Below are 10952 nucleotides of genomic sequence, written 5' to 3' on the forward strand. Positions count from 1 at the left end.
GTAAATAAGATAAGGGGAATCAAAGATGATTTTAAGGGCGCAGTAATACGCCAAGGTAATTAATTTTTACATATATGCTGGCGTAAAATAATATTCTCAGAGAGGGGGCAGCATCTGCCTAAATTATACCAGTGTTATGTGTGGTAGTTAGTTAATTTATACATGGATTTTACATAACATGGATTTTCGAGGCATTGTACTAATCGCAAGGCTATTCAGGGGGAAGTTATTGAAGTCTTCCACTACACGCTGAAGTCTTCTTCCACTCCACCTGTCCTTCGACGATTGTTTTTATAAGGCCATATTGCCACATTATGTTGCGGGGATCGGGTTGGTATGGTGGCTTAAGTGTTGATTTCTCACCCGGCCGTGGCAGAAAATTTTCAGAGACTGGCCGATCCCTGCTTGAATGTTGTGTGGAGGACATTTCAAGCGCAAAACTCCGTCCGTCGGGACGTTAATTCTGGCCCCCCCTGGCGCCTTTCGTTAAGAGCAGGCTAACGCCGACGCCGGGTTTCTCTCCACCCTTCCTTACATACCCTTCCCTTATGGCGCGAATTACCTTAGCTATCGGTCGCTTCCTCCAAATACCATACCTCATAACGTGGCCAACTAAGTTGTCCAGCCTTCTTGATAAGGTTTTTAGAAGAATTTATTTTTTCTCTGCATAGGTATAAAAAAAAACCGAGTGCAGCAACCACTTATCCAGGTTTCAACATTGTACACATCGTCTTCCCTCGCCAAATAAAATAGAAAAATCAATGCCCAACCTGCAATCTTATTATTATTAAAATAAAAGATTTTTAGTCTTATTCCTTCAACCCTTTACTAAGTTATATATGGAAAAATTCTATTACGATTCAATCATAAATGGGGCCAGTCCCGTGGATAGAGTGCTGGACCACTGATTGGAGGGTCCCGGATGAATCCTTTGGACATCTCCAAATAAGAAAATTCCTGAGTCGACCCAGGGCGTTATTCCGGTTCTTTTATTGGAACAAATATAATACAGAAATTTAAGCGAGAACCACTGATTTCCACGCTAATTTGAGTCACTTGTCATTAATAAAAACCAGAATAACTTCCACCAAATTACTCTGTTGAAGTTAATAAACGAATGAAATGAAAATTTTAATGCCGTAAATTTTTTCTATTACGGAAATGCACACCGCGTTTCGACGAATAGTGCTATTATCAGATCAAATTAATAAATTCATATAAATAAATTTTTTAAATTGACCTGACGATGACGATGTGCGTCTAAATGATTTGCGAGATATTAAAATATAAAATGGACAGTACGAAAAGTTTTATTTAATTCATTACTAATTCTACTCCGCCACATGTCGTTCAATACAGGGGAACGAAGGAAGTAAGTAAAAGCGAATGAACCCTATGGAGGATGGTTTTCCTTCAGCTACCACTGTCATGCATTTCTTCATTAAATTGTATATGAAGCGTCAAACGCTTGCGGAAATTAACTATCCCCCTTCGCTGAACATTTGAAATCCTTACGTCTATGACTTAGTCCGGTGTGGGCCTTACGTTCACTTTCCCAAACTAACCTTTGGGTTGCATCACGGAGTGGTAGTACTAATAAATAAAAATCCGGATAAATTAATCGCGTCGCGGCTCGCAAAGTTTGTGACATAGCCAAGAGCGCTTGGTTCCGTGTAGGTCTCGATGTCTGTTCGGTCAAATTTAACTCCACTGCGTTTTCCGATCGGGGATTTCCTTGACGGCTAGTGTCCACGTTGAGGTACCCATAGATTTTGTTCGGTGTGACGTTTTAGTTTTTGTAAGTAGTATATGCGATAGAAAATGATCTATCGCTACCATCTCTTCTCTCAAGTTTCCTAAAACTTCTACTCACTAGTTTCTGTTATGTATTTCAGCGTAAATTTTCTAATTGAAGTTTATCCCCTGTAACGGGAAAATTTTTTTATAGGTTAGTAACCTCCGTCACCTACGTTCATTTTATGTAAAGCTTAATATAATTGCTATGTGATGAGTGCTTTAAATGTTTCGTTCTTTGCGCTGGTTATAATCGCATCATCCTTTTATATTGGAACACATCGTTATCCTAATAATCGCTCATACACCTCCGAATGAAAACGCGGGTAGAATTTTTGGCTATTTTAAGCAAAATTTCGATTGCTTTACCAATTGCATCGATTTGGTTTTAAAGAAACACCACATCTTTACAATCATTTCGACGGTCAATATTTTATTTTCCCTCTTTCCAATGTTCGTTCCAGTAATTTTGATGAAGTTTGCAATGCATTTAGCTTGTTTCGGATTTACAATTTCATTATGAAAATAACGCTGTTAATAAAATCAGGAGAACCAAGCGTGATTGAGTGAAAATTTTCCATACTGAATGAAACACATGCAATTTTCCACGGTTATTAACTTGTATTCCCGCCCTAGGTTTTGATATTATTACATCATGTTTAAGGTATAAAATAGTTTAATAAAAATTGGGGAACTTTTTCTCAAGGGGAAATTCAAGGTGAAAATAGTTCCCCTATTATTATTAAACTATTTTGTACCTTGAAGATGATGGAAAAGACATCCTTTTTTTGCCAAAATTCTATTAGAAACATTTTTGCACCAGATTTTGCCCCATTTCCCGACGGTTGAAAGTTTTCTCGTGTAAAAAATCATTACCGTACCTATTTATAGTGGATGCAGGAAGAAAAAAAAATTATCACATTACCTCTTTCAAGCTAAGTGCAGAGTATCCTGCTGGGCGCGCCGACCCCAATAGCTTCCCGCGGCGAGGAGAAGTATACGCTTCAGGATATCACTCACAAAAAATCACTTTCCTGCTCGGAAGTTGGAAGTGGAGAGAAAAATAGAGTGAAAAAAACTTGTGAGTAGCGGAGAGTGAACTGTTGGACAATGCGTTCTGGAGCCAGATGTGGAGGTTATTGGATGGATGCTGGACGCCTTTGAAGAGAAGTAAAGTTGCGTGGTCCGTCGTCAAGGAACAACTAAGGGGACCTTTCCCGCGAATGTTTCGTCCGCATGCAGTGGAGTAGGGGAAATGGGAGGGGAGGCTGATATGGGGGGTGTGGGAAGCGGTTTCAGATCCACGCAGACTCCGTACGTTTTAGCGCGAAGAACTCCCCCACGCGCTTCTCCTCACGTCTCAGGGGACCCTAGCCTCGGCCTGCTACACTCGGGTTTTTTATTTTCATATAGTTGGGCCCACTCCATTGAGGAGACCGAGTGCCTGTTGCTTTCAGCAGTTTCCCTCAGAATTTTAACGTTGTTTACTTTCTTTTAGTAGTTACTTAAGAAGTATTTCACTTGCCTGGCAATAAATCTGGTAATTCATCTGTGGCGTTCATGTGCCGAGTGTAGAAATCAAAATTTTCAGAAATATAGCGTAGTAGTGTTTTTTTTAAGTTGTCACTTACGAAGTATTTCAATTTGCTGCCTTAAAATCTCTGACAATTTGTCCCTGTCGTTCATTCTCTTGGTATAAAAATCACAAGTTTAAAAATTATAACGTAAAAGAGTTTTTTTTACATTCTTATCTACGAAGTATACAATTTGCTGGCGATAAATTTGGTAATTTGTCTGAGGCGTTCATGCACTGGGTCATGAAATCTAGAATATATAAGCTCAAAAATATAACGTAGTAGTGTTTTTGAAAAAATAATACCTACTAAGCATTTCACTTTCCTGCCGAAAAACCTATGGTAATTAGTCTATGACGACGATGTAACGGATCTAAAGATTAAAAGGTCCGAAGTTTCTTGCCAAAAATGATGAATGGCACATTTTAGGCTTACTTTTCCACGCATAAGCGATTACAACGTGATACCTCCAGAAAATTTTTAATATCTTACTTAAGGATATTGCTTTCGTGGTTGTCATTCTTTGACATCAAACATAGATTCGTTAAATTAAATTACAGTTCAAAGATATTTTTAACTATGGTGACCCAATGTCGGTTTTTTGTCGAAACGGAATTAATACGTATTTAATCTCTTTTCAACACAAACGCAAGGTTACTCTGGGAATCTATTTTCTGTACTTATTTAACGCAAAATTCTATCTCGATTAAAAATTAGTCATTGAAATTATTATAAAATTATTTTTTTAAATAATAGTACAGATTATATTTCAAACAATTGAGTGAAATTTTGAGCTGATTGTGATAAATACCTAAAATTAAAAGTGATTTCTATCATCTATCTCCTGGATCTCTTAGCTTTTCTTCATGAATGAATTCGAACGCAATATTGTATGAATGTCCCTTCTTTGAATATAGAAAAAAAGCATTGGAAATACTTCTCATGAAGTATTTTATTGCGTTGACGCATGGATGGCAGTCAAATAGGTTTTTCCTATCGTTTTGATGAAATACTATCCTGTAGGTTGTTGCATTGGAAAATATTTTTCCATTCTAGAACTACTTATAATGATGCATGAAAACATGTTGAACAGAGTTTCATGTAGTTCCTCGGCCATTTATGGGAACGCGTAAGCTTTATTATATATTGATACCCTCATGAGGTGGTGGGTTGACATGTAAGATTACGAAAGGCTTGGTAGATTGAAAAGATCTTCCTTGGAGTTCTGATTTAAATTTATCGAGGGTTACCCATAACCAATCATTCTTAGATTGGAATATGCAAATTAACCATCCTTCCGAGTTGGAAAAAATCGACTTGAATATTGATACAGTCAAACCCCTTGTTTGAGTTCTTTGATTTAGAATATTGAAGGTAGCAGGATAGGGGAACTTCGGGCGAATTTATTTTTATGTACAAATGTTGAAATTTATCGTCACCATCGTGAGTCAGCAAATAGAAAATTTATGCAGTTTTCTTCTGAATTCTCCTATCAGATAATCTTTAAGAATTAACGTTATTCTTCAGTTTTTCATCCCTCATTCCATACCTGCTCCATAAATCTCATCCTAAGCCTCCCTTGCCGTTATTTCTTTCCATTTGTCCCGTAACTATTGTTCTCAATTGGCTACTGTATCTCATGTCGTGGCTGATTAAGTTGTCATTTCTTCTTCTCCAGGTTTTCAAGGGACCTCTCTCCTAGCTTACAGAATACTTCCGCATTTCCCTCATAGTCTAATCGTTTAATATTCATCAATCCTCTGTAATACCACATTTTATTGGCTAACCTTGATTTCTTTGATGGCTTTCACCATCCATGCATGCAAAAGCATGCCACAAATAGGTCTTATGAATTGCTTCCATACCTCAATGCTAATATTTCCAGCAGCTACTAGACTTCTCTTTTTGTGGAATTCCCTCTCCGCTTGAGCCATTCTACTGACTATTTCCTTCTTGCCTCATCCATTGTTGGGCAGTCGGCTACCGAGGTTGCAGAACTTCTTAGTATCCTCAAGTTAACTGCTTCCTAGCTTCCTAGTTTTACGTTGGTTTCTGCCTCTTCTCTTCTAATTTAAAACCAATATCTTTGTTTTGTCCTCATGGATTTTTAGTCTATACCTAGTCACTGTCTTTTCCTTACTCATTAGAATATTCTTTAAATCCATCACTGTTTTGATACAGCTAATAAGTCGCCGTCATATCGCAGATTGCTGATTTTTTTACCGTGAAATTTCACTTCTGGCGCTTCCTCCTTAATTTATTGATGAGTTTCTCGATGAACATATCATAATATACAGGGCATGGGGAATACTCTTGCCTCTTTTTGTGAAACATTAATGTACAGACAATTGTGGCAAAGTGCGCTCCTCTACTCTGTATGCAATTAATTAATTTCACTTATAAAAAATAATGAATAAAAATGATTGACTGATTATATTAATGCAAATTTAAATATCTTTTAGAGTCAGAGGCTCAAAAAATATACGTATCCGGTGTCATTATACTGATTTTTTCGTTTATATTTTCTTTGCTATCTAAAGTATATGCATGCACCTTTCGAATGGGTTAAATTACTATGCAGAGCAACAATGATATCTTAAGTGTCGTTTATTTAATATGTTGTGGTATTTAAATTAATGCGAACATTTTATGTATGGTAATTAGCTCAGGTGAGGTGAGTTATGGCGCTAATGGGTAGTGGTTACATAAAAAGAGATAGTAGCATTACATTGGTGTACTAGCAAAGTTATTAAAATAATAAAGAAACATCACTCACGAATAACTCAGCCAACTAATTTCATTACAACTTGTAGAATCTATTTAGGACTTTTGCGAAAGACATGTCAGAATGATCCCAACAGTTTGCAATTAACATAGTGTTACTGCCTCTGAATGTGCTTAAGCAACACATTATCCGTATGAAATACCAATTGTGATTTAATACGTGATATTTTATTGAAATTTTCTCATGATTAGAGAAAGAGATTGTATACTACTACTAGCAATATTATGACTCATTCATACTTATAAACTACTTATTTAAAGAGAAAATTTTTGCGTGGTTGTAAAAAGTCAACTACCTCTAAACTTTGTTTTGGAAATACTGAGATTATATCGTCACTTCGAAACGAAGGAGACAATTTCCTTCGACTCTGTTTTCATGCGTTGGATAGTGAAATTTATGCTTAGAAAACACAGTTCATGTTGTTACCAATTAAAAATTATGATTTTTTCATTCAAGTGACGGTAAGATAATTTTGAAATGATGAAGGTTTGAAAGGCAAAGGTTAGCTTCCGTCTGCCCTCATTATAAAAAAATAATACCACAGCAAGATGGATATATGTTTCAGGTAAAATGTTCGAGAAACTGATCTGACGAGAGACTGAAAGTCTACGAATCTCACGAAAAATTTATAATCGTGTTAACTTATTTCAAGTTACTACCAGCGATATTTAGATATATTACGTGCAAAATTCTACCAGTTCCACAAATAGTTGATACCTTTAAGTAAAAATGTCCCTCAATCACTGCTTTGATCATTTGCATATACAGTGGGACTTGGTTATAACGGCATCGGCTGTAACGTCAACTCGGGTTTAACGTCACATTTTATATTGACCAGCCAAAATTGAACATTTTATGTTGTACAAAAACCCGTTTATATCGTCGACAACTATTGCGACGCTCGGGTATAGCGTCAAAAATTTTGCGACTCTTAGGTTGCAAAAGTGCTTCACTGCTGCACTGCTTCAACACTCAGCGCGCTTCAAGACGTTCGTTGCACAACGGAGAGAATTTATATTCCTGAAAAGACCGTTCAAAAGAAGATCACAGATTTTTTCGACAGTAAAGTAAGGTTTTTATTAGGCTATCAAATATTTAATTGTGAATATAATTTTTTTATTAACGTTTTTTTATTATACGTATTCCAATGTGTGAGTAGATTTCAATAAACAGTGTTGTATATAGCAGAACATTTGCGTCTTTACTTTGTCCTTTCACTCAGATTAAAGGCTGCCTTTTTTATAACGTCACTCGGATATAACGTTAAAAATCTTCTGGTCCCTTTGTTGACGTTATAACCAAGTTCCACTGTATTTCGTTTGGAAACTTTGATCACTTGGACAAATGTAATCCAAAGCATTTTCATGTAAAGAAGGCTCGCAGTCAACCTGGCCGATGGTGGTCTTTGATGTTTAAGCGAACTAATCAACGACTGGTAAACATTTTCTTCGCCTGGATCACCGTTTAATTTTTAAGGGAAAGGTTTTTGAGAAAGAGCTGTATCAATTTTTACCGATCGAAGCAAGGTACAACCAACCCGAAATTATTTCCAACTCATTTCATGAAAGTGGATCCAAATGAATGTGACAGAAATAGTTTTCGCTTTACAAAATCGGAATTGGGGATGACGGCTATGTTTACAGTTTTAAACGCAACCCATTCAGTGGTTATTTTCATTTTTATTATTCCTTTGAAATTTTATTTAAATTTAGCAAACAACTCATCTATTAAGGAAGATAATTATTCTATTATTCGACGTTGTAATTATTGTATATAATATAATGAGTTATGGTTACATTAGCTAGCAATAAATATTGTTTTCCGTTTGCATATTTTTCGTTTCTCTACATTTGTTTGTGGAATATAATCGAATATATGTATGAATCACTAAATTTTCTATATAAATTCGTTTAGATTAGGGTTTAGTTGTGAAAATTCATGCATATTATTAAGCAGTGAACGAGCATGCATATTATTAATAATGGTGAAAAATTGCGGGTGGTTTTTAATTTAAAAATAGGCAATTTTGTTACGTAAGAGCTTTCATTTTTTTGCAATATTTTAATTCATTATTTAATTATATGCGTCATTAGAACTTGAACTTCACGCTATACAACAACAGCTATACGATTTTCCGTATACTTAAATAAACAGAATTCTGTTTAAATTTTAAGGTGGTAAAATTATTGCTAAAAATTCCTAATATTCAATTAAACCTCGTGGGTCATTACGAACGTACTCCTTGACCCCGTTCATTAATCAATGGACTTCCTTTGCGCACCATTTAGAAGAGTACTTTTCCTTGTAAATTGAGAATATAGGAAAACCGCTGGAAAGGTCTCATAGTCTATAATTTTAAATCATTTCCACGGAAGTTGATAGCGTTCTCTGAATTAAGCCCACGATACGTCTGGGTTCCCGCGAATGCAATCAGCCAATGTCCTACAACTTAGACATGATGACAACGAATTTTTATACCGATCCGTTTGGCAAAAAATCTCCCTTAATTTATCATTTATGACCTGGGAATTTTTGCTCCCATTTTTTTTAAAAAGGAATGAAAATGATGTAATTTTATCTTATTGCACATTTTTCATCAAGTAGGCTTGAAATGTACGGGCTATGAGGTTTCCAAAAATATGATCGAATTCATTTTGTCACCTTTCTCAGAGATGAAGATATATGTGATGTCTCTTTAAAATAGCCTAATGAGAATAATTAAAATGCCCCATCTTCCATCCTCTTTACAATGTACTTTAGGCTCTTAGGCAGTTATTAGTCTTGTATTGAAGTGCTCTATATTTTTTTAAATCCAAATTTCACTATTTTTCATTTCACAATCTGTGAATTGCAAAATTAGGGGAATAATTTACACAGAAAACACAATTCCTGCCTATTGAAATCGCGTCTTGTCCCACTATATGGTCGCATTTGGTGACATGAATAAGTCTTGGATATTCGTTCGATGGAATGCACGAAACTTAATACGCTAACAATGACAATTGCCACAAGTGTATGAGGTGCGAAGTGGAGAGGAGAGCAAACGCAAAATTAAATCTTGTTTCCATGATAGTTTATTTATTTTATTATTATTAATATTTTCATTTTCTCTACAGGCCCTAATATCATTCTTTTTGAGATTTTATTTAATTTAATGGAAAAGACCCGCCGGAATGTGATTGACTTACAAAAATTTGGTTATTTAAACTAACTGAGGAGGGAACACAGACGGTGGGGAGGGTTGGGTTAAGAATTGAAGGGTTGACATAGGAAAGGTAGTAAGTCACTAAATGTGAATTTTATAGGAGGCGAAAGAAAAGGGTTTGCCAACATTGTGAAGCTTATATTAGTGTTCAAACTTCGTCAATCGTAGCAACTTATATATTGTACCTTTTGACTTGCTACCTTTTCCATGCCATTGGCATGCTCATTTACTACCTTTTCCATGAATAAACGAAGTTTCGACTTTTTTCTGACTTACTACCTCTTCCATATCCACGCTTCCATTATTGAGAGTATACCTTTTAAAATAATTCATATTAGTTTCTTTCAATCTATTTCGTATACATCATGGGACGAAATCGTTCAAAACTTATTAAACCTTTTTTGAATGCATGGTAAATTATAGAGGGAGCCTGTTGATATAAAAACATGATTGAAGCTATGATCGCCGATCACAGGTGAAATAAAATGATTGCAGTTAAATACTGAATGGAAATGTTGTGTTAAAAATAAGTTGAAGGTTAAGTTGCATTACCTAGGGCTTTGTCTCAGGTATTCCCGAGTGTAATTTGGTTCACCCTCGGATGTGCCGCTAATCCGCAATCCTTTCCTCGAGTAGCTTACCCTCGCTGGCCTCTCTCCTCAGCCCTCAAAGCGGGGGAATTCCTCCCGAAAACTGACAGGCCTGACTGCAATATTAACGTATGAAAATACGAAATGTAAGAAAATATTATTGTTTTTATCGTATTTCCACCATTAGTGCAATGAAGTTAGCCATTGAACATGTTTCTGTGATATAAATGAAAGATATTGTGAACTTTGCTAACAATGTGGCTGCGACCGCCGGAAAATGGCAATAACGCTTAGGAGTCGGCGAGTTAGCGGGCTATTTTATAGATTTTCGAGCATGATTTGGCTGTCTAATACTGTACATTTCTCCGCTGCGGGTTCAGGTTTTTTTCCCGGAGAAGCTGAATGATAAGTTCAAATTTGAAATGGATGCTCTTGGCTTCGCTGACTGATTACTGCCGGTTACTGATTACTGACGGTTCATTGGTTTTAAAAAGTATTGGCATCGTGAGTTATAGTGACGAGAGTATAGTATAGTATAGATAGAGAGTTCGTAAAACGAGAAGACTATCATATTTGCTCATAAATTTGACATCTGAATTTGAGTAATTTCTCTTCTTCTTCCTCTGCTAGGCCCTACTTGAAGTGAAGTGCTGGCTTCACGATGATCTGGCCTCTGCGAGTAGCTTACGGTACTGTAAATGAACTCAGAGTACGCGGCGGACTACGTTGCGCTACCTGAAATCTTGAATTGAAGAAGAAACATAGAGACTACGTTTGAAGTGAAGAACAGACTTTGCTTTCCAAGCAATTCAGCAGAATATTGGTCTCATATTGGTGTTTAGTAAGGCGTTTTTGATCATGAAATGGACGCCTTTTTCTCGTCCAGGTCACAAACCTCTCTGTTCATGATACGGGCACTTACAATCAAACCTACGCACAATGGTGAATTTCACGTGCATTGCGACGTGTCGCAAAGTGAGGCACACGGCACTGCAGCTCTTAGC

General features: G+C 36.3%; 1 protein-coding gene across 1 annotated transcript in view; it reads right to left on the reverse strand.

The window, feature by feature from the left end:
- The window catches only part of LOC124169671, a 51440-nt gene extending 48458 nt beyond the window's left edge, over window positions 1–2982 (reverse strand). Inside the window, exon 1 of the mRNA XM_046548331.1 lies at window positions 2720–2982. The gene's annotated coding sequence lies outside the window, so the exon portion shown is untranslated. The remainder of the gene's footprint in view (window positions 1–2719) is intronic.
- Between the last annotated feature and the right edge of the window lie 7970 nt (window positions 2983–10952).

Source organism: Ischnura elegans, chromosome 12, assembly GCF_921293095.1.
Source record: "Ischnura elegans chromosome 12, ioIscEleg1.1, whole genome shotgun sequence".
Taxonomy (NCBI): Eukaryota; Metazoa; Arthropoda; class Insecta; order Odonata; family Coenagrionidae; genus Ischnura; species Ischnura elegans.